General features: G+C 47.4%; 1 protein-coding gene across 1 annotated transcript in view; it reads left to right on the forward strand.

Annotated features, from left to right (window-relative positions):
• The window catches only part of GLP1R (glucagon like peptide 1 receptor), a gene marked incomplete at its 5' end in the record, with an annotated part of 395,725 nt that overhangs the window by 222,231 nt on the left and 148,802 nt on the right, over nucleotides 1–24,692 (forward strand). The window lies entirely within an intron of this gene.

Genomic DNA, 24,692 nt, shown 5'->3' on the forward strand with positions numbered 1-24,692 from the left:
GCCATGGTCCAAACTGTAGTTCATCAGGTGCATACTGCACCCAGCAAGCAAGAAGCCGAGGGGTCTTCAGGAGCGCACCACTTCTCTGCCAAAGAGCCCTTTATAAAGAACCTGAACTGTGCAGACACTGATCAAGCAGCAAAATGATCACTTCTGAAACCTATGAACTAACATTGAAGCAACAGAATAGTGAATGCAGCTTTGGATGTGATTGGAGGAGTGGACAATGTGTGACTTACGGCCGGCCGGGGTACGGTAACCCTCGCTGTGGTCCGGCGGCTCCGTCTCTTCGGGTCGGTGATTTACAGCCGCTGACACTTTATAAACAGCAGCAGAATCGTGGATTGACTTTCATAATTAGGCGGAATGTAGAAATGCTGCGGCGCGGCGGCGACTTCACGGACGGCGGTTTGTTACTTCTGTAATTGTCGCCGGTCGCACAGCGGTTATTGGGCTTTATGAGGAGACGAGGGTTTATAACGTCCTCTTCTGTTTTCTTCTACGAGAACTTTATATGAAATGTTTGGTGCAATAAATCTCCGGGGCCAATAAACCTGACATCAGAATACGTCTCCCTCGCCCTGGGGCTGCGCAGAGACGCTGCAACATCCGAAAGGGCATCTGTCCAGACATGGCTCCTTGTAAAGGGGTTGTCACGTCTTAAATAGTTAAATGTGAAATTATAACATCTCTGCCGGTTCACCCAGTTGTTGCGGGTGATGCTTCATAGAACAGTCCTGGGACTTGTGGTTCTGTCCACTCTTGTCTTGATTTCCGTCGCTGTCTGCACTGAGTGGGGCTGTTCTATATAATTCCCAGAGAGGCAGCTCCACTGCCAGGCTATATATCTGTTTATCTAACCCTAGAGATGGATTCATAGCTATATAGCTATACTGCTCAGTGGTGCTGTACAATGTCCTCCATGCTGCTGCTTCCTAGTAAGTGTTTATCTCACCCCAGAGCTGGATTCACAGTTACACTGTTCAGTGGTGCTGTACAATGTCCTCCATGCTGCTGCTTCCTAGTAAGTGTTTATCTCATCCCAGAGCTGGATTCACAGTTACACTGCTCAGTGGTGCTGTATAATGTCATCCATGCTGCTGCTTCCTAGTAAGTGTTTATCTCACCCCAGAGCTGGATTCACAGTTACACTGCTCAGTGCTGCTGTACAATGTCATCCATGCTGCTGCTTTCTAGTAAGTGTTTATCTCATCCCAGAGCTGGATTCACAGCTACACTGCTCAGTGCTGCTGTATAATGTCCTCCATGCTGCTCCTGTTTCATAAAGTGTTTTAGAGAATGGAGAGCAGGAATCCCCCATGTCTTTGTGCATAGTGGCCCTCTGCACCCACCAGCTCAGAGACAACTGAGAATCAGAGGTAGAGGCTGCACAGGTGAAACTGGTAAAATGCAGGATACAAGTGATATAATGGCCAGAGGTAGCGGTATTCCTCTTGTGCGCGCAGGAAGGCTTGACAAATCTGCAATAAATCATTTCTTATAATGAGCAGTCTACGGGGGAGGATATTCCTTAGGACCCTTGTGGGCACGTTAGACGGTTGATTAGAGGGTTCATATGAGACTCAGTGCAGCATTATTAATGTGTTTATAGGACGGAATTAATATTAAAGGGATTGTCCTTGACAAGTGCATCCCTTCTCTGGTGGGCGCTGCGCTCCTGATGATTGACAGTTCCGGCCAGAAACAAGACTGAGCCACTGCTCCGCACTGCACTGCGCCATCTAATGGATGGGAGGAGCGCAGCGGCACTGGCGCTATCTGGGCCCAGCGGTTCGGCCCGCTTTTGAGCAGTGCTTTAAACTATATATTGAAGTGAAGCCTCTGGCAGTCCCGTCCCCGAGGGTCCCCTGCGCCATTGTTCCATTTGACACGACACCATGAGAAATGGGATCTATTCATGGGCCCGAGTCTGTAGAAAGGACAGAGGTCATGGCAGCGGCACTTGGCTTCTTGGTAGCTCGGCCCCTTCTTTTGCAGCAGAGAGCGGCCATGACAAGTGACTGAGGGATGAGTTGTCGCACCGCCGCATGGTGCCACCTAATTAGCGAGTGGCTGATTACCAGGCTCCGGGCTTTGCGCTCCGCCGATCTTCCCTCGGTATTACTGCCTTTATCTTATATTCTCATTAATTAACATTTCTCGCATCATTCATGTAGCGGCTGCTGAAACTCATAAAATGCTGAAATAAGTAATGAAATGTAAATTAGCGCCGTCGTCCGTGCACCGTCCCATCACGTCCCCGCAATCACCAGAGTCTAACGCCCTACAAAAAGTATAGCAAAGTTAGAAAAACATGGCTTCCAGGAGGAGGCGGCTGTTTGGGGGAGAGGGGTCCTGCGATTTACAGGACTGTCCGGGGTCTCTGGTTTGGAACCAAGTCCTATCTGAATGTGCTCCTAGAGGTCAGACCTTGGCTTCCAGGTTGTGGTCAATGCGCAGCGCTGGAGATTGTTTTGGCATTTGCCATATTGCTTGCCATCGCTGTCACTTGTAGATGAACTCTGCAGAGTTAAGGGAGAGATGACGATTCTTTCCATGGGGCACGGATTTACTTCAAAATCTGATCTGGGGTGCAGCGCTTCCCTCCGCTGCTGAATGGTCGCCTGCATTCATTTCCTTCAGGACTGACGCAAAAAAAGAGGAGTGTTACAATGTTGCAGCCACTTTAGGGAGTTGAGCGTTTTATGTATTAAGCACTACATCATATAGACCGAGTGTCACGGGTTACCGTCGGTTCTGCTCCCTGCGGAGCCATTGGGTTTTGTCTATTGCTCGGTTGTTTGTATTCCCCGGGTCCTTGCCGGTGGCCGGGGCTTGTTCGGTGCATCGTTCCAGTAATCTCCTTGCTTTATCTTTGCGCTGTTTCACCCGGAACTTCCCCAGTGATAGTTCCTGTTCTGCAGTGTACGCTTCTGGTTCCCGTGATCTTTTTCTGATCCTCGTCCCGCTACCCCGACTCCTCCCCCTGTCCTCTGCTTCGTCCGTCTTGTCTGTGCTCCCGGACTTCATGACCCTCCGCTTGTCTTGTTCTCTCAGTCCTGTTTCCCCCCTTTTGTACTGACGTTCCCCTTCAGCTTCTGACTTCGGCTTGTTCTCTGACTGCGGTTCTGCTCCCCATCTGTACCTGACGTTACCTCCTGACTACTGACCTTAGACTTCCAAGTGACTTCGGCTTCTCTTACCCCTTTCCACTGACGTGACCTCCCGGTTCTGACTCTCGGCGTGTTTGACCATTCTGCCACCTCCCCGGCTAGCTAACGGTGACATCTAGTGGGCAGACGCCGCATTACACCCATCTCTCCTTTACCTGCGCCCCCTGGTGGTAGCATTACACCGGGGTCCCTCAACCCTCCGCCGCCCCGTCATTGGCAAAGTGCAAGATCTCGTCTGTTGTCGCTAAAACAACACGATAGATTGCTTGAAAGTTAACATTTTTTTCTCATTAATGTTAATTTGAAACAATGTTGCTGACTTTTAATTTTAATCTTCTTTCTGCGGCCCACCATTGTTTCCTAAATTAAAAAGGGTGTGTGATCGGTCGAGAGCCCGCAATCAGTTTTCCATAGCGGTCTTCTGCGCGCTGGCGTCTGCGGCTCCTCCTTTGCATACCCGGCCTGGAGCGGCCATTGTTTGTGGCATCGCGGATCATCCGAGGGCTTTGATCCATCAGTAAATATTAATTTATTAAGCCGCTGACATTAGCACTAATGGGCACTGCTGCCATCCAATCGTCCTATAACAAGTAGGACTTTGATTTTCCCTTTTTCCGGGATGTTTTCCAATTTTTGAGGTTTTTGTGCAGAGGCGGCTCCACACAGCGGATGACTGACGGGACACGTTATAACATCACATAAACCGTTGCCATCTATTGTGTCCCCGGGGGAGGAGGAATTCTGTATTATTAATCTCCGTCAATCACAGCGAAGAGTTAACAGAAGGAAAATAATAAAGATTCTATAGAAAAATCTTCATCTGACAGCGAGAAACGCTCCATCAACGCTCTGTACACGAGTGCAACAACATGCAAATCACAACGTGTCACTCATGGACGCAGCAATCAACGTCTCCGCAGAAAGAAGAATCCGGAGGCAGCAAAATATAAAAACGATTCCATAAATATGTACAACTGCTCTCCACCATGACATAATGCAGCAATGTGCTCTAAGCAGGGGCGGGTCCCATCCTGAGCGGGGGGCGGGTCCCATCCTGAGCAGGGGCGGGTCCCATCCTGAGCAGGGGCGGGTCCCATCCTGAGCGGGTGAGGGCAGTCCTGTAAAGGAGATAAAACTTTATTGTATCATAAAAGGTTCCACAACTTTCTAATGTATCGTACTTTGTTGTTTGCTGAAAGCGAATGGAAACATTATTTCTATATTAAGACTGACATCCCATCCAATCATAAAACTTCAAAGTGATGATCCTTAATACAAGAATATACTGTAACTACTATAATACTGCCCCTATGTACAAGAATATAACTACTATAATACTGCCCCTATATACAAGAATATAACTACTATAATACTGCTCCTATGTACAAGAATATAACTACTATAATACTGCCCCTATGTACAAGAATATAACTACTATAATACTGCCCCTATGTACAAGAATATAACTACTATAATACTGCCCCTATGTACAAGAATATAACTACTATAATACTGCTCCCTATATACAAGAATATAACTACTGTAATACTGCCCCTATATACAAGAATATAACTACTATAATACTGCCCCTATGTACAAGAATATAGCTACTATAATACTGCCCCTATGTACAAGAATATAACTACTATAATACTGCCCCTATGTACAAGAATATAACTACTATAATACTGCTCCTATGTACAAGAATATAACTACTATAATACTGCTACTATGTACAGGAATATAACTACTATAATACTGCCCCTATGTACAAGAATATAACTACTATAATACTGCCCCTATATACAAGAATATAACTACTATAATACTGCCCCCTATGTACAAGAATATAACTACTATATTACTGCTCCTGTGTACAAGAATATAACTACTATAATACTGCCCCTATGTACAAGAATATAACTACTATAATACTGCCCCTATATACAAGAATATAACTACTATAATACTGCCCCCTATGTACAAGAATATAACTACTATAATACTGCTACTATGTACAGGAATATAACTACTATAATACTGCCCCCTATATACAAGAATATAACTACTATAATACTGCCCCCTATGTACAAGAATATAACTACTATAATACTGCTCCTATGTACAAGAATATAACTGCTATAATACTGCCCCCTATATACAAGAATATAACTACTATAATACTGCCCCTATATACAAGAATATAACTACTGTAATACTGCCCCCTATATACAAGAATATAACTACTATAATACTGCCCCTATATACAAGAATATAACTACTATAATACTGCCCCTATGTACAAGAATATAACTACTATAATACTGCTCGTATGTACAAGAATATAACTACTATAATACTGCTACTATGTACAGGAATATAACTACTATAATACTGCCCCTATGTACAAGAATATAACTACTATAATACTGCCCCTATATACAAGAATATAACTACTATAATACTGCCCCTATGTACAAGAATATAACTGCTATAATACTGCCCCCTATATACAAGAATATAACTACTATAATACTGCCCCTATATACAAGAATATAAATACTGTAATACTGCCCCTATATACAAGAATATAACTACTATAATACTGTCCCCTATATACAAGAATATAACTACTATAATACTGCTCCTATGTACAAGAATATAACTACTATAATACTGCCCCCTATGTACAAGAATATAACTGCTATAATACTGCCCCCTATGTACAAGAATATAACTACTATAATACTGCTCCTATGTACAAGAATATAACTACTATAATACTGCCCCTATGTACAAGAATATAACTACTATAATACTGCCCCCTATGTACAAGAATATACTGTAACTACTATAATACTGTCCATATATACAAGAATATAACTACTATAATACTGCCCCTATGTACAAGAATATAACTACTATAATACTGCTCCTATGTACAAGAATATAACTACTATAATACTGCCCCCTATGTACAAGAATATAACTACTATAATACTGCTCCTATGTACAAGAATATAACTGCTATAATACTGCCCCCTATATACAAGAATATAACTACTATAATACTGCCCCTATATACAAGAATATAACTACTGTAATACTGCCCCCTATATACAAGAATATAACTACTATAATACTGCCCCTATATACAAGAATATAACTACTATAATACTGCCCCTATGTACAAGAATATAACTACTATAATACTGCTCGTATGTACAAGAATATAACTACTATAATACTGCTACTATGTACAGGAATATAACTACTATAATACTGCCCCTATGTACAAGAATATAACTACTATAATACTGCCCCTATATACAAGAATATAACTACTATAATACTGCCCCTATGTACAAGAATATAACTGCTATAATACTGCCCCCTATATACAAGAATATAACTACTATAATACTGCCCCTATATACAAGAATATAACTACTGTAATACTGCCCCCTATATACAAGAATATAACTACTATAATACTGTCCCCTATATACAAGAATATAACTACTATAATACTGCTCCTATGTACAAGAATATAACTACTATAATACTGCCCCCTATGTACAAGAATATAACTGCTATAATACTGCCCCCTATGTACAAGAATATAACTACTATAATACTGCTCCTATGTACAAGAATATAACTACTATAATACTGCCCCTATGTACAAGAATATAACTACTATAATACTGCCCCCTATGTACAAGAATATACTGTAACTACTATAATACTGTCCATATATACAAGAATATAACTACTATAATACTGCCCCTATGTACAACAATATAACTACTATAATACTGCTCCTATGTACAAGAATATAACTACTATAATACTGCCCCTATGTACAAGAATATAACTACTATAATACTGCCCCCTATGTACAAGAATATACTGTAACTACTATAATACTGTCCATATATACAAGAATATAACTACTATAATACTGCCCCTATGTACAAGAATATAACTACTATAATACTGCTCCTATGTACAAGAATATAACTACTATAATACTGCCCCCTATATACAAGAATATAACTACTATAATACTGCCCCCTATATACAAGAATATAACTACTATAATACTGCTCCTATATACAAGAATATAACTACTGTAATACTGCCCCCTATATACAAGAATATAACTACTATAATACTGCCCCCTATATACAAGAATATAACTACTATAATACTGCTCCTATGTACAAGAATATAACTACTATACTACTGCCCCCTATGTACAAGAATATAACTGCTATAATACTGCCCCCTATGTACAAGAATATACCTACTATAATACTGCCCCTATGTACAAGAATATAACTGCTATAATACTGCCCCCTATGTACAAGAATATAACTACTATAATACTGTCCATATATACAAGAATATAACTACTATAATACTGCCCCTATGTACAAGAATATAACTACTATAATACTGCTCCTATGTACAAGAATATAACTACTATAATACTGCCCCTATGTACAAGAATATAACTACTATAATACTGCCCCCTATATACAAGAATATAACTACTATAATACTGCCCCCTATATACAAGAATATAACTACTATAATACTGCCCCCTATGTACAAGAATATAACTACTATAATACTGCTCCTATGTACAAGAATATAACTACTATAATACTGCTCCTATGTACAAGAATATAACTACTATAATACTGCCCCTATGTACAAGAATATAACTACTATAATACTGCCCCCTATATACAAGAATATAACTACTATAATACTGCTCCTATGTACAAGAATATAACTACTATAATACTGCTCCTATGTACAAGAATATAACTACTATAATACTGCCCCCTATATACAAGAATATAACTACTATAATACTGCTCCTATATACAAGAATATAACTACTATAATACTGCCCCCTATATACAAGAATATAACTACTATAATACTGCCCCCTATATACAAGAATATAACTACTATAATACTGCTCCTATGTACAAGAATATAACTACTATAATACTGCCCCCTATGTACAAGAATATAACTGCTATAATACTGCCCCCTATGTACAAGAATATAACTACTATAATACTGCCCCTATGTACAAGAATATAACTACTATAATACTGCCCCTATGTACAAGAATATAACTGCTATAATACTGCCCCCTATGTACAAGAATATAACTACTATAATACTGCCCCTATGTACAAGAATATAACTACTATAATACTGCCCCTATGTACAAGAATATAACTACTATAATACTGCTCCTATGTACAAGAATATAACTACTATAATACTGCCCCCTATGTACAAGAATATACTGTAACTACTATAATACTGTCCATATATACAAGAATATAACTACTATAATACTGCCCCTATGTACAAGAATATAACTACTATAATACTGCCCCTATGTACAAGAATATAACTACTATAATACTGCCCCTATATACAAGAATATAACTACTATAATACTGCCCCTATGTACAAGAATATAACTACTATAATACTGCCCCTATATACAAGAATATAACTACTATAATACTGCCCCTATATACAAGAATATAACTACTATAATACTGCTCCTATGTACAAGAATATAACTACTATAATACTGCCCCTATATACAAGAATATAACTACTATAATACTGCCCCTATATACAAGAATATAACTACTATAATACTGCTCCTATGTACAAGAATATATCTACTATAATACTGCCCCTATATACAAGAATATATCTACTATAATACTGCCCCTATGTACAAGAATATAACTACTATAATACTGCCCCTATATACAAGAATATAACTACTATAATACTGCCCCTATGTACAAGAATATAACTACTATAATACTGCCCCCTATATACAAGAATATAACTACTATAATACTGCTCCTATGTACAAGAATATAACTACTATAATACTGCTCCTATGTACAAGAATATAACTACTATAATACTACCCCTATGAAGTCCTCTTGTGTGTGACTTCTTTGTAGACGCCCTCCAGTTTTGCTGCTGAGTCCCGGGGTGGGATGTTTTGTTCTGCTCTCGGTGGTCTCACAGGCAGATGTGATGGAGTCGCAGTGTTCAGCACTTTTTCCTGTATGATATTGTTTGTTCTTTGTATTGCTGTAGTAGGACGGGGTCGGCAGCGGCTCTCAGGACTCTCGCCTCCGTCGCGGCGTGTAAGACTAGTTTCACACTTGTGTTGGGCGAAATCCGCTGGGTCCGTTGGTGCGTCGTGTGGTGTCAACGGATACAACGGATCCGTTATTTCACAGTAATCCGTTAGCTGATTCCTGTGAAATAACGGACCGTTGCATCCATTTGGCGTCCGTTAGGCGTCCGTCTAACGGAATCCGTCGGCTCTGTTTTTTTTTCTTTTTTCATTTTTTTCATTCTGGGCATGCTCAGTAGAAATTAGCGAAATCCATCAGCGGATTCCGTTATTAAGCACTTAGCAACGGAATCCGCTACCATAGGGAAACATTAAAAATTTTAACTGAAGCAACGGAATCCGCCGGTCGGCGTCATTTTGACACAAGCATTTAACGTTACATTCAGCGTTGCTTCCGCTCGGCGGAAGCAATGGAGCATCGGCCAATGGAAGCAACGCAGGTACTTTTGGCACAATCCTGTCATCCATACAAGTCTATGGGAAACAGCGGAATCCATTAACGGATCCCGCTGTTTCCCAAGACAGCGGATTGCGCCAAAAAAACCGCAAGTGTGAAAGTAGCCTTATACAATTAGCATACATTATTATTTAGAGCTCTTTAGTGCTCCATTATAGATTTAATAACTTGGAAGATTTTTTGTACTTTCTCCTCACTGATAACTTTCCACATTAAGGCCCTTTGCTGTGTTGTCAGCTGTTTATAGACCAGAAAATGTCAGGAAAATCCTCCGAGAGCAGCGACACTTTCTCCTGGGGTTAATCAGGATCTCTTTAAATGACAGCGGCCGAGCACTGATACTGTGTAATATGGGGGGATATGTGATCGGCTGATTCTGATCACAGCCACAGCCCCAGTTATAGGTGGGTGTTCACACTTATTATTTTAGTTTTATTTTACCCACAACATGATTTGAGTTTGTTTCTCGATTGGATGTGTACAGGTTAAGATCAACAATAAAGGGGGAAAAAAACCTAAAATTATTCTTGGTAGAATTTTTTTGATAGTACAAAAACCTGGTATTTTAATAGGGGTGTGTAGACTTTTTATATTCACTGTATATAAGCACTACATGACAGTACATTATAGATACTAGATTGAAGATCTGTCCCTGGGGGCGTGTACATCTTCCCCTGCATGACGTTGACCAATCATAAGCAGGGAAGGTCCCACATGGGAGAAAGGAACACGCCCCCTCTCTCATTGATCTCTGCAGATCCTGGGTGGAGATACAGCAGAGCTGAGTTATGTATCATTACAAACACTTCAGATTTCATTTCATAGTACAGTTACCTCTCACCCTTCCCCCATACTGACTGCCAAGAGATTGGATCTGGATGTGTTTGTAATGATACATAACTCAGCTCTGCTGTATCTGTAACTGCTTTCTAGTGAGTGTTTTATCTCACCCGGAGCTGGATTCACACCCACACTGCTCAGTACTGGTTTATAACTTCATCTATGCTGGTTCTGAGTCATTAGTACATAAAGACAGGAGAGCAGCAGGACTCTTTTTATGTCTGTGTGTGTGCAGCATATGGGCAATATTGTAGCAGCTCATCATCAGCCAAAAACTAAGAGACTGCTGAAAATTAGAGAGATGGAATAAAGTGAAAAATGGAGGACACAAATAATGGAGTCTTCAAAGGTTTGGCATTGGGCCGAGCACTCTCCAATTTTCCCCCTGACTGGAGCCTATAGGTGAGAAGTGTTATCCCCATGATTAGTCCATGCTCGTGTGATCAGAGTAATGCGGTATGTGTGATCCGTCTCCTGAGAGCGGATTTATCATTATATTCACACTGATTCTGTGCGGAGATTAATGGCGCCATTAAAGCTCGTTCTACCTCCTGACCCCGGACATTACCGCTCTATATCTATACGCTGTCACCAGCCCAATACAGAGGGTGAGGAGAGAAAGCGCTAGAAAAGGGGAATATACCACGAGCAGCCGTATACAGCCCTGGACAAAACATCCGTATACAATATACAGCCCTGGACAAAACATCCGTATACAGTATACAGCCCTGGACAAAACATCCGTATACAGTATACAGCCCTGGACAAAACATCCGTATACAGTATACAGCCCTGGACAAAAATCAGCCGTATACAGTATACAGCCCTGGACAAAACATCTGTATACAGTATACAGCCCTGGACAAAACATCCGTATACAGTATACAGCCCTGGACAAAACATCCGTATACAGTATACAGCCCTGGACAAAACATCCGTATACAGTATACAGCCCTGGACAAAAAATCAGCCGTATACAGTATACAGCCCTGGGCAAAACATCCGTATACAGTATACAGCCCTGGACAAAACATCCGTATACAGTATACAGCCCTGGACAAAACATCCGTATACAGTATACAGCCCTGGACAAAACATCTGTATACAGTATACAGCCCTGGACAAAAAATCATCCGTATACAGTATACAGCCCTGGACAAAACATCCGTATACAGTATACAGCCCTGGACAAAACATCTGTATACAGTATACAGCCCTGGACAATACATCCGTATACAGTATACAGCCCTGGACAAAACATCCGTATACAGTATACAGCCCTGGACAAAACATCAGCCGTATACAGTATACAGCCCTGGACAAAACATCCGTATACAGTATACAGCCCTGGACAAAACATCTGTATACAGTATACAGCCCTGGACAAAAAATCATCCGTATACAGTATACAGCCCTGGACAAAAAATCAGCCATATACAGTATACAGCCCTGGACAAAAAATCATCCGTATACAGTATACAGCCCTGGACAAAAAAAATCATCCGTATACAGTATACAGCCCTGGACAAAAAATCATCCGTATACAGTATACAGCCCTGGACAAAAAATCAGCCGTATACAGTATACAGCCCTGGACAAAAAATCAGCCGTATACAGTATACAACCCTGGACAAACAATCAGCCGTATACAGTATACAGCCCTGGACAAAAAATCAGCCGTATACAGTATACAGCCCTGGACAAAAAATCATCCGTATACAGTATACAGCCCTGGACAAAACATTCGTATACAGTATACAGCCCTGGACAAAACATCCGTATACAGTATACAGCCCTGGACAAAAAAAAATCAGCCGTATACAGTATACAGCCCTGGACAAAAAAAAATCATCCGTATACAGTATACAGCCCTGGACAAAGAATCTGAGGCTGACACAAGGTTTGCTTTTCACATTTTGCCTCTTCGGTGTTTTGCTCGTAGTCGGCCGTTTCTATGGTTACTGCTGTACAATTATAAACATTCCGTAAGTTGTTACATTCTATTGACAAATCCATGAAGTTCCTGCAGAGACTGAATATTCCCTGCGCTGACCCGGATTCTCCACACCCTTCCCCGGCGACCAGGTATCGGCTTCTGGGCGGATCCGGACTGACGACCGGTTCTGGTCTCTTCAGGACTCGGACATTATCATAATCTCTAGGTTTTTTGACTTTTTGAGGACTCACCAAAGGTTCTTAATGAGGCTCAGATCTGGGGAGTTTCCCGGCCGTGGAGCCAAAATGTGAAGGTTTTGTTCCCTGAGACACTTTATTCTCACTTTTGACTTGTGACTTGGTCTCCATAATAGGGGAAAAGCATCATCAGCAGCACATTGTCCTGGATCATGGGAGAAGTTGTGCTTGGAGGAGTTTAGATCCTATTCTTTATTCATGGCCGGATTCTTAGGTCAAATTGTGAGTGACCCCCTCCATGGATGAGAAGCCCCCACACATTGTGACTGACCCCCTCCATGGATGAGAAGCCCCCACACATTGTGACTGACCCCCTCCATGGATGAGAAGCCCCCACACATTGTGAGTGACCACCTCTGTCCCGAACCACCGGGGGGGGGGGGTCACTCAGAAATCCCCCGCGCTGGCTATCAGTACGTCACAATCGGGGGGTAACAAGTGGGGGGGTCACCCCTCCTTTATACCTCCCGACCGACAGACAGAGCACATGACGCGCTCTCTAGCGCCCCTCTTATAGTCAGGCCAATTATGGAATTGCCCGACAATAAGCAAGGAGGCCGCTATACTACTTATGCCGATTATTGAAGGGTCCCCGGTGAGAGTAGGGTATATATTCCCCCGACCTCCGCGGGCGGAATATATAAAACCTCCCCGAATCTCACTGGCCTCCCCACAATAATCCTTGGCACAACTCGCTGCCACCAACCGCTTCACGGTAACTATTAGCCGAACACACAGACGTGGGATTCAAGATCGAGATAACAGAACAGCCCAAGATTAATTATATAATTTAATCAGCCTAAAGCACACTAGAAAATACAATATATACAATAGGGAATCTACAGAATATACATAGGTCAGAGTACAGTTACAGATAAAGCATGGTTTACAAACAGGCATACACAGTTCCAGCAGTTACCTTGTGCGTCTGGCCACAGGGGGGCGCCGTGGACCAGGTTTCCAGGATCTTTCCCACAGATGTTTCCTACACGTGACCCCCGGCGAAAGAACCCTGGAAAATGGCCGAAGTAGGGTTATCAACCTGGGCAAATCCAGGTCCCCTCCTACCTTAGTGACCTCAGAGGGAGCACTGCTCCACCCCTGGCTGGAGTTATGGACAATATCCACAACAGGGAATATGGGCCATAACTTTGCCTGGGAGCGTCGTAGGCGGACGCCAACGCTCTCATTGTGACAGCTACGAGTTTAGCTACAGAACGAGAGGACTCATGACTTGTCTACTAGTTCCCCATTGGCTGATATCACGCCTGGGGTATTTCCCAATGTCCTACTCCCATAAAAAAGGTGTGCCAGCATCGTCCGCATGCAGAGACACCATTTTTATGGTTGCCATATTTATCGGAAATATGGCTTGCGAGATATGAACCATATTTTACTGGAGTCGTTCTGTCTGGATACTTCCAAGCTTGCTAATTAGATAGCAGCCCCTACCACAGGGTCACGGCAGGGAGTCATCCTGTGTCCATTGTTCCCACATCATCTAATCTCCATATCACAGGAGATGGCCATGGGATGTGTTGCTAGGATGTGACACCTTCCAAGATGTTGGACATTGAGAACAAGAAGGGAGGGGGCACGGCCATGGAGTGATGAGAGCGATTATGACTGGAAATCATAATTCCTCTTCCTATCCCAGGATTTGCCTCACACCTCCCCCCTTTTGAGGGCGCTAGGGGGCAGCACACTCCGGTGTTCCCCCGTGCGCCCGTCCGCGACCTCTCCTTGTCGGGACAGCCCGTCTGCGTTACCGTGGTCCCGGCCCCTTTTGTGGCAAATGGTGAAGTTGTATTGCTGGAGCGCAAGGCTCCATCGCAACAACCGTCCATTCGTCCCAGAGACGGTGTGCAACCAGCTGAGGGGATTGTGGTCCGTCTCCACGATGAAGTGGCGCCCGTAGAGATATGGTTGCAGACACTGCAGGGCCCACACTATGGCCAGGCATTCCTTTTCCATCGTGGAATAGGCCACTTCCCTCGGTAACAGCTTCCTGCTCAGGTACAAGACTGGGTGCTCTTGGCTCGCAGAGTCCACCTGGCTGAGCACCGCACCGAGGCCGAAGTCACTGGCGTCGGTCTGTACTACAAACGGCCGCGTGAAGTCGGCTGCCTGTAGCACGGGCGGGCTGGACAGGGCGTCCTTTAGGGCCCGGAAGGCTGTCTCGCAGTCCATTGTCCAATCGACTGCAGAGGGCAGCTTCTTCTTGGTGAGGTCCGTCAAGGGCTTTGCCAGGCTACTATAGCATGGAACAAACCTCCTATAGTACCCAGCGGTCCCCAAGAAGGACATCACCTGCTTCTTGGTCCTGGGGGTGGGCCAGGATGCGATGGCCTCCACTTTCTCAGGCTCGGGCTTCAGTGTTCTCCCGCCTACCCGGTGACCGAGGTACTGGACCTCGCTCATGGCCAGCTGACACTTTCCCGGCTTGATGGTCAAACCTGCCTGGTGGACCCGCCTGAGCACCTGTGCTAGATGCTCTAGGTGATCTTCCCAGGTGGGACTGAAGACTGCAATGTCATCCAGGTACGCGGCCGCGTACCCTTCAAGTCCCTTGAGCAGGGTGTTGACCATCCGCTGGAAAGTGGCAGGGGCATTCCTCATCCCGAATGGCATCACCGTGGACTCGTACAGTCCAAATGGGGTAATAAAGGCAGAGCGTTCCCTGGCCTTGCGAGTCAGGGGGATCTGCCAATATCCCCGGCTCAGATCCATGATGGTCAGGTACTGAGCCCCGGCCAACTGATCGAGCAGGTCATCGATGCGTGGCATTGGGTACGCATCGGCGACCGTGACAGCATTGAGCCCCCTGTAGTCCACGCAGAACCGAGTGGTTCGGTCCTTCTTAGGGACGAGGACTACAGGCGAGGCCCAAGCGCTGTTGGATGCCTGGATCACCCCCAGCTTCAGCATCTCGTCAATCTCCTGGCGCATGTGTTGCTGCACCTCCAGGGAGACCCGATATGCTGAACGCCTGATCGGGGGATGATCCCCAGTGTCCATGTGATGGACAGCCAAGTTAGTCCTTCCGGGCTGGTTGGTAAACAACCCCCGGAAGGGGTGTAGGGTGGCCCACAGCTGGGACCGTTGGTCCTCCAAGAGCTGGTGGCCAACCTCCACATCCTCAATGGATCCGCCTGCCCTAACCTGGGCTAGCATATCCAAGAGGGTTTCCGCTTCTCCCTCCTCGGGCAGGTTGCACACGGGGAGCGCACACGCCTCCCGCTCATGATGTGCCTTCATCATGTTCACATGGAAGGGCTTCCGCCTTCCACGGGCAGGGTCCAGGGTGACCAGGTACGTCACAGGGTTGAGCTGCTGGTACACGAGGTATGGGCCTTCCCAGGCTGCCTGAAGCTTGTCCTGTGGTACGGGGACCAGTACCCACACCTTTTGACCCACTTGGTAGGTCCTCTCACAAGCGTTCTGGTCGTACCAACGCTTCTGATCGGCCTGGGCTTGAGCCATATTGTCGTGTACCAGTTGCGTCAAGGCCTGCATTTTGTCCCGGAAGCGCATGACATACTCGATAACCGACACTCCAGGGGTGGCCAAATCCCCTTCCCAAGCCTCTTTCACCAGAGCCAGGGGGCCCTGCACACGTCGCCCGTACAGGAGCTCAAACGGTGAGAATCCTGTTGAGGCCTGTGGAACCTCCCGGTAAGCAAATAACAGGTGTGGGAGATACCGCTCCCAGTCACGCCCATGGGAGTCGACCAACATCTTAAGCATCTGCTTTAAGGTGCCATTAAACCGCTCGCACAGGCCATTAGTCTGTGGATGGTACGGGCTGGCCACCAGATGTCGCACCTGGACTTGCTTACAGAGGGCCTCCATCAGCTGGGACATGAATTGGGTCCCCCGGTCAGTGAGCATTTCCTGGGGAAAACCCACTCGGGAGAAAATCTCCAGCAATGCGGTGGCCACCTTGTCAGCCCGAATGGACGACAAGGCCACTGCTTCTGGGTACCGGGTGGCATAGTCCACTACCGTCAGTATGAAGCGTTTCCCGGAGCTGCTGGGGATGGCCAGCGGGCCGACCAGATCCACAGCCACCCTCCTGAAAGGCTCATCGATGATGGGCAGAGATACCAGTGGGGCTTTGGGGTGTGGCCCCGCCTTCCCCACTCTCTGACAGGTTTCACACGAACGGCAGTAGGCAGCCACATCGGCCCCCATTTTTGGCCAGTAGAAATGCTGGTTTAACCTGGCCTTGGTCTTAGCGATCCCTAGGTGTCCGGCCATCGGAATCTCATGTGCGATCCGCAACAACTCCGTCCGGAACGGATAGGGTACCACTAACTGTCGGTCCCTGGGCCACGCCTCCGGTGAACCCTGCTGGACCGTGACCCGGTACAGCCGTCCTTGGTCCCAGACCACTCGCTCCGGGTCCGAGTCCGAGGGAGGCTGTGCCGCCTGCTCCTTTAGAGCTTTCAGGCTGTCGTCAGCTTCTAACGCTGCCTGAAACCCCTGACTAGATGTGGCCAGAATCGACGAGACTGTCACATCTTCGGTCAGTACCCCGGGACCTGTGTCCTGGCCTCCACCTGACTCGGCTGCCACTTGGTCAGAAGGGGAAGAGCTATCGGACCTCCGGGAGGCCCCTTGGCTTCCAGCACTCCCACTGCGGGTGACAGCGGCCACAGCCGCTGCGACCGTGGGTCGTGCCTGCTCCTCCTCCGTTCCTGACCAAGTCGCCGGTTCAGGCAGACCTACCTGGCTTCCTGACACCCCGGTTGTGGGGGAACCCTGCACCGAGATCTTACCTGGGAGCACTTCCGCTCCGGGACCGGCCCCAATCTCACCTGCCTGTTCCCCCCCTGCAGCAACAGAACCCCGCTGTGAAATCTCTGGGGACCCCACATTTGCTGTGGTAGCCTCCACCCCACACACTGGTCCTCCCCCTGCAGCACCCTGCTCTCTGCTTATCCCTGCAGAGGGCAACAGATCCCAGCTCACTGGCTGATTACTTGTAGAGGCATTGTCACACCTTTCTCTGACCCTCTCCCCTCCTGTCACAGCTGCAGCTGTGTGTGTGTCTATGCAAGCAGAAATATCAGAGTTCACTCCCTCCTCCCTTACATCATTCATAGATAACACATTAACATTGTCCGGAGGCCTGTCAGTACTGGCTGAAGGTTCAGCCCTTGGGGGGGGCCCAAACTGGGAGGTTATCTGCCCCAAATCTGTCCCAAGTAACACGTTTGCGGGGATCCGATCAGTTACCCCCACCTCTCTCACCCCTCGCCCTGCGCCCCAGTCCACATAAATGCCAGCAACAGGCAGCGCCGGGTCAATGCCTCCAATCCCGGAGACAGCGAGGGTTTTTCCAGGGATCAAGTCTTGGGGGGACACCATCTCAGGCCGCACCAGAGTCACCTCCGAGGCGCTGTCTCGCAGTCCTATGGTCACAGACCGGCCGACGGTGACAGGTTGGAAGCTGTCCAGGGACCTACCACCACCCCCACCCACACAATACACCTTGGGCGGCCCTTGGGACGGGGACGGAGCCGGGGCCTTGGGACGCTGAGGGCACATGGCCTTGAAGTGTCCAGGTAGGTTGCACTGGTGGCACCGTCTTGGTTCTGGCACGGGCCTGGAGAGGGGAGTTGAGGGGGACACCCCCTGCAGTCTAGGGGCAGGTGGGGCAGTCGCAGAATTCATCTTACCCCCTCTCCAGGTGCTGCTGGTGGCCGCTCTCCTGGCCTCAGGGGCCCGGTTGTTGGTGTAGTCATCGGCCAGGGCAGCTGTAGCCGTGGACCCCTTTGGCTTCTGGTCTCGGATGAACTGGCGGAGATCCTCAGGGCAGTTCCACAAGAGTTGCTCTGTGATGACCAAGTCCAGGATCTCCGGTCCGGTGGAAAGCTGCAGGCCTTGGGTCCAGTGGTCGGCAGCTCGGGCAAGTGCCCGCCGGTGGTCAGCCCAGGAGTCCTTTGGTCCCTTCTGCAGGGTCCGGAACTTCTTGCGGTAGGACTCCGGAGTGAGGTTGTACTGTTGGATCAGGGCCCGCTTGATTGTGTCGTAGCCCTGATCTGCCTCAGTAGGCAAGTCCCCAAGGATTTCCAGGGCCTTACCCCTTAAACGGGGGGTCAGGTATTTGGCCCACTGGTCCTTGTCCAGATGGTGCTGCAGGCAAGTCCGTTCAAAAGCAGTCAGGAAAGAGTCCACGTCTCCATCCTTCTCCAGCACGGGAAAGTCCTCAACACGGACCTTTGGAAGTTTGGTGTCTTGAAGGTCACGGGTGGCTGATGAGGGCCGGAGCTGAGCTAGCTGCAGCTGGTGGTCACGGTCTGCCTGTTGCTGTCGCTCTTCACGCGCTGCCTGCCGCTCCGCAGCCTCAGCCTCACGCGCTGCTTGCCGCTCCGCAGCCTCACGCGCTGCTTGCCGCTCCGCAGCCTCAGCATCACGCGCTGCCTGTCGCTCACGCCTCAGCCTCACGCGCTGCTTGCCGCTCCGCAGCCTCACGCGCTGCTTGCCGCTCCGCAGCCTCAGCATCACGCGCTGCCTGTCGCTCACGCTTGGCCATGAGTATCTCGTAGGTATCCCGGTCTCCAGCCATAAGCCTGGCTAAGGCAGCTTGAAGGAGGGCCTCTGCACCTCTCAGGCCGGAGGGATTGGCAAGTGGTGATCTGCGGCACGCTGCAGAGCCAGGTGATTCACTGTCCATTTCAGAGCGGAGGACTGGCATCTGGCTCGTTGAGGACCCTTGGGCGAGCTCCTCCTCATTTTGTCCAGCAGTGCCAGGTTGTGCGATGTCCTCTGCAGAGCTGTTCTCTGGCGTCGGGCTCCTGGAGGACTCGTGGACAACCTCCTCATCGTCTCTGGCCTGAGCCATTCCTTCGGCTTTGCTCCTGGTGCTCTCAGCCATTGTTGCAGACTTTGGTCACTGACACAGAACTGACACCTGATGCCTCCACACACCTTACAGTATCTGCACTCTGACACTCTAGTGTTGAGCTAGTCTGAAGACCCCAGCAGCCACAGCTGCTGCAGGCAGTCTTTAGTGTCTGGGAGTATGGGTCTCACACTCACACACACTATTATCTCGATCCCACCGCTATGCCACCAATATGTCCCGAACCACCGGGGGGGGTCACTCAGAAATCCCCCGCGCTGGCTATCAGTACGTCACAATCGGGGGGTAACAAGTGGGGGGGGTCACCCCTCCTTTATACCTCCCGACCGACAGACAGAGCACATGACGCGCTCTCTAGCGCCCCTCTTATAGTCAGGCCAATTATGGAATTGCCCGACAATAAGCAAGGAGGCCGCTATACTACTTATGCCGATTATTGAAGGGTCCCCGGTGAGAGTAGGGTATATATTCCCCCGACCTCCGCGGGCGGAATATATAAAACCTCCCCGAATCTCACTGGCCTCCCCACAATAATCCTTGGCACAACTCGCTGCCACCAACCGCTTCACGGTAACTATTAGCCGAACACACAGACGTGGGATTCAAGATCGAGATAACAGAACAGCCCAAGATTAATTATATAATTTAATCAGCCGAAGCCACACTAGAAACTACAATATATACAATAGGGAATCTACAGAATATACATATGTCAGAGTACAGTTACAGATAAAGCATGGTTTACAAACAGGCATACACAGTTCCAGCAGTTACCTTGTGCGTCTGGCCACAGGGGGGCGCCGTGGACCAGGTTTCCAGGATCTTTCCCACAGATGTTTCCTACACGTGACCCCCAGCGAAAGAACACTGGAAAATGGCCGAAGTAGGGTTATCAACCTGGGCAAATCCAGGTCCCCTCCTACCTTAGTGACCTCAGAGGGAGCACTGCTCCACCCCTGGCTGGAGTTATGGACAATATCCACAACAGGGAATATGGGCCATAACTTTGCCTGGGAGCGTCGTAGGCGGACGCCAACGCTCTCATTGTGACAGCTATGAGTTTAGCTACAGAACGAGAGGACTCATGACTTGTCTACTAGTTCCCCATTGGCTGATATCACGCCTGGGGTATTTCCCAATGTCCTACTCCCATAAAAAAGGTGTGCCAGCATCGTCCGCATGCAGAGACACCATTTTTATGGTTGCCATATTTATCGGAAATATGGCTTGCGAGATATGAACCATATTTTACTGGAGTCGTTCTGTCTGGATACTTCCAAGCTTGCTAATTAGATAGCAGCCCCTACCACAGGGTCACGGCAGGGAGTCATCCTGTGTCCACTGTTCCCAGATCATCTAATCTCCATATCACAGGAGATGGCCATGGGATGTGTTGCTAGGATGTGACACCTTCCAAGATGTTGGACATTGAGAACAAGAAGGGAGGGGGCACGGCCATGGAGTGATGAGAGCGATTATGACTGGAAATCATAATTCCTCTTCCTATCCCAGGATTTGCCTCACAACCTCCATGGATGAGAAGCCCCCACACATTGTGACTGACCCCCTCCATGGATGAGAAGCCCCCACACATTGTGACTGACCCCCTCCATGGATGAGAAGCCCCCACACATTGTGAGTGACCCCCTCCATGGATGAGAAGCCCCCACACGTTCTTCTCCTCCATGGAGGGGGTCACTCACAATTCTACCTAAGAACCCGGCCATAAAAAAGAATAGGATCTAAACCTCCAAGAACAACTGATTGATCGCTCCATCCATTATTTCTTTGCTGTTCTTCCTAACAGGATACAGACACAACAGTGAGATAAATGTTGATGTCGGGTCTCCGCTCACCAGCCGTCACTCCTTCCTCCGCTGCCGCTTCTCTCTTCTCTCCATTGATCTATGGACAATATTTATCCTGATTACTGTCAGGCTTTCTGTGTGCACTCAAATGTGGAGCCGTAGTGACAGCACGAGGACTTATAACCACTGTCTGACCGTATATCAGTCATTGACTGTAGAGTGATAGCCACATCCTCTCCAGTCCTCTATCAAAGAAAGTCCTAGAATTATCATCCATTGTATCCATCTGTCATAGAGAACGCAACATCAAGGATGCTGATCTCTGGTGATGGATAGGCGGTGTTCTCAGTGATGTCACGGCTGATCTCTGGTGATGGATAGGCGGTGTTCTCAGTGATGTCACCGCTGATCTCTGGTGATGGATAGGAGGTGTTCTCAGTGATGTCACCGCTGATCTCTGGTGATGGATAGGTGGTGTTCTCAGTGATGTCACCGCTGATCTCTGGTGATGGATAGGTGGTGTTCTCAGTGATGTCACCGCTGATCTCTGGTGATGGATAGGAGGTGTTCTCAGTGATGTCACCGCTGATCTCTGGTGATGGATAGGAGGTGTTCTCAGTGATGTCACTGCTGATCTCTGGTGATGGATAGGAGGTGTTCTCAGTGATGTCACCGCTGATCTCTGGTGATGGATAGGAGGTGTTCTCAGTGATGTCACTGCTGATCTCTGGTGAGGGATAGGTGGTGTTCTCAGTGATGTCACTGCTGATCTCTGGTGATGGATAGGTGGTGTTCTCAGTGATGTCACTGCTGATCTCTGGTGATGGATAGGTGGTGTTCTCAGTGATGTCACCGCTGATCTCTGGTGATGGATAGGAGGTGTTCTCAGTGATGTCACAGCTGATCTCTGGTGATGGATAGGAGGTGTTCTCAGTGATGTCACCGCTGATCTCTGGTGATGGATAGGAGGTGTTCTCAGTGATGTCACCGCTGATCTCTGGTGATGGATAGGAGGTGTTCTCAGTGATGTCACTGCTGATCTCTGGTGATGGATAGGAGGTGTTCTCAGTGATGTCACTGCTGATCTCTGGTGATGGATAGGAGGTGTTCTCAGTGATGTCACCGCTGATCTCTGGTGATGGATAGGAGGTGTTCTCAGTGATGTCACTGCTGATCTCTGGTGATGGATAGGAGGTGTTCTCAGTGATGTCACCGCTGATCTCTGGTGATGGATAGGCGGTGTTCTCAGTGATGTCACCGCTGATCTCTGGTGATGGATAGGAGGTGTTCTCATTGATGTCACCGCTGATCTCTGGTGATGGATAGGCGGTGTTCTCAGTGATGTCACTGCTGATCTCTGGTGATGGATAGGAGGTGTTCTCAGTGATGTCACTGCTGATCTCTGGTGATGGATAGGAGGTGTTCTCAGTGATGTCACCACTGATCTCTGGTGATGGATAGGAGGTGTTCTCAGTGATGTCACCGCTGATCTCTGGTGATGGGTAGGAGGTGTTCTCAGTGATGTCACTGCTGATCTCTGGTGATGGATAGGAGGTGTTCTCAGTGATGTCACCGCTGATCTCTGGTGACGGATAGGAGGTGTTCTCAGTGATGTCACTGCTGATCTCTGGTGATGGATAGGAGGTGTTCTTAGTGATGTCACCGCTGATCTCTGGTGATGGATTGGAGCTGTTCTCAGTGATGTCACCGCTGATCTCTGGTGATGGATAGGAGGTGTTCTCAGTGATGTCACCGCTGATCTCTGGTGATGGATAGGAGGTGTTCTCAGTGATGTCACCGCTGATCTCTGGTGATGGATAGGCGGTGTTCTCAGTGATGTCACCGCTGATCTCTGGTGATGGATAGGAGATGTTCTCAATGATGTCACCGCTGATCTCTGGTGATGGATAGGGGGGTGTTCTCAGTGATGTCATTGCTGATCTCTGGTGATGGATAGGCGGTGTTCTCAGTGATGTCATTGCTGATCTCTGGTGATGGATAGACGGTGTTCTCAGTGATGTCACCGCTGATCTCTGGTGATGCACAGGCGGTGTTCTCAGTTATGTCACCGCTGATCTCTGGTGATGGATAGGCGGTGTTCTCAGTGATGTCACCGCTGATCTCTGGTGATGGATAGGGGGTGTTCTCAGTGATGTCACCGCTGATCTCTGGTGATGGATAGGTGGTGTTCTCAGTGATGTCACCGCTGATCTCTGGTGATGGATAGGTGGTGTTCTCAGTGATGTCACCTCTGATCTCTGGTGATGGATAGGAGGTGTTCTCAGTGATGTCACCGCTGATCTCTGGTGATGGATAGGAGGTGTTCTCAGTGATGTCACCGCTGATCTCTGGTGATGGATAGGCGGTGTTCTCAGTGATGTCACCGCTGATCTCTGGTGATGGATAGGAGGTGTTCTCAGTGATGTCACTGCTGATCTCTGGTGATGGATAGGAGGTGTTCTCAGTGATGTCACCGCTGATCTCTGGTGATGGATAGGTGGTGTTCTCAGTGATGTCACCGCTGAGCTCTGGTGATGGATAGGCGGTGTTCTCTGATGTCACCGCTGATCTCTGGTGATGGATAGGCGGTGTTCTCAGTGATGTCACTGCTGATCTCTGGTGATGGATAGGAGGTGTTCTCAGTGATGTCACCGCTGATCTCTGGTGATGGATAGGAGGTGTTCTCAGTGATGTCACCGCTGATCTCTGGTGATGGATAGGAGGTGTTCTCAGTGATGTCACCGCTGAGCTCTGGTGATGGATAGGTTTTGTTCTCAGTGATGTCACTGCTGATCTCTGGTGATGGATCTGAGGTGTTCTCAGTGATCTCACTGCTGATCTCTGGTGATGGATAAGAGGTGTTCTCAGTGATGTCACTGCTGATCTCTGGTGATGGATAGGCGGTGTTCTCAGTGATGTCACCACTGATCTCTGGTGATGGATAGGAGGTGTTCTCAGTGATGTCACTGCTGATCTCTGGTGATGGATAGGTGGTATTCTCAGTGATGTCACCACTGATCTCTGGTGATGGATAGGTGGTGTTCTCAGTGATGTCACCGCTGATCTCTGGTGATGGATAGGAGGTGTTCTCAGTGATGTCTCTGCTGATCTCTGGTGATGGATAGGAGGTGTTCTCAGTGATGTC

Source organism: Anomaloglossus baeobatrachus, chromosome 3 (genome assembly GCF_048569485.1).
Source record: "Anomaloglossus baeobatrachus isolate aAnoBae1 chromosome 3, aAnoBae1.hap1, whole genome shotgun sequence".
In the NCBI taxonomy this organism is placed as follows: domain Eukaryota; kingdom Metazoa; phylum Chordata; class Amphibia; order Anura; family Aromobatidae; genus Anomaloglossus; species Anomaloglossus baeobatrachus.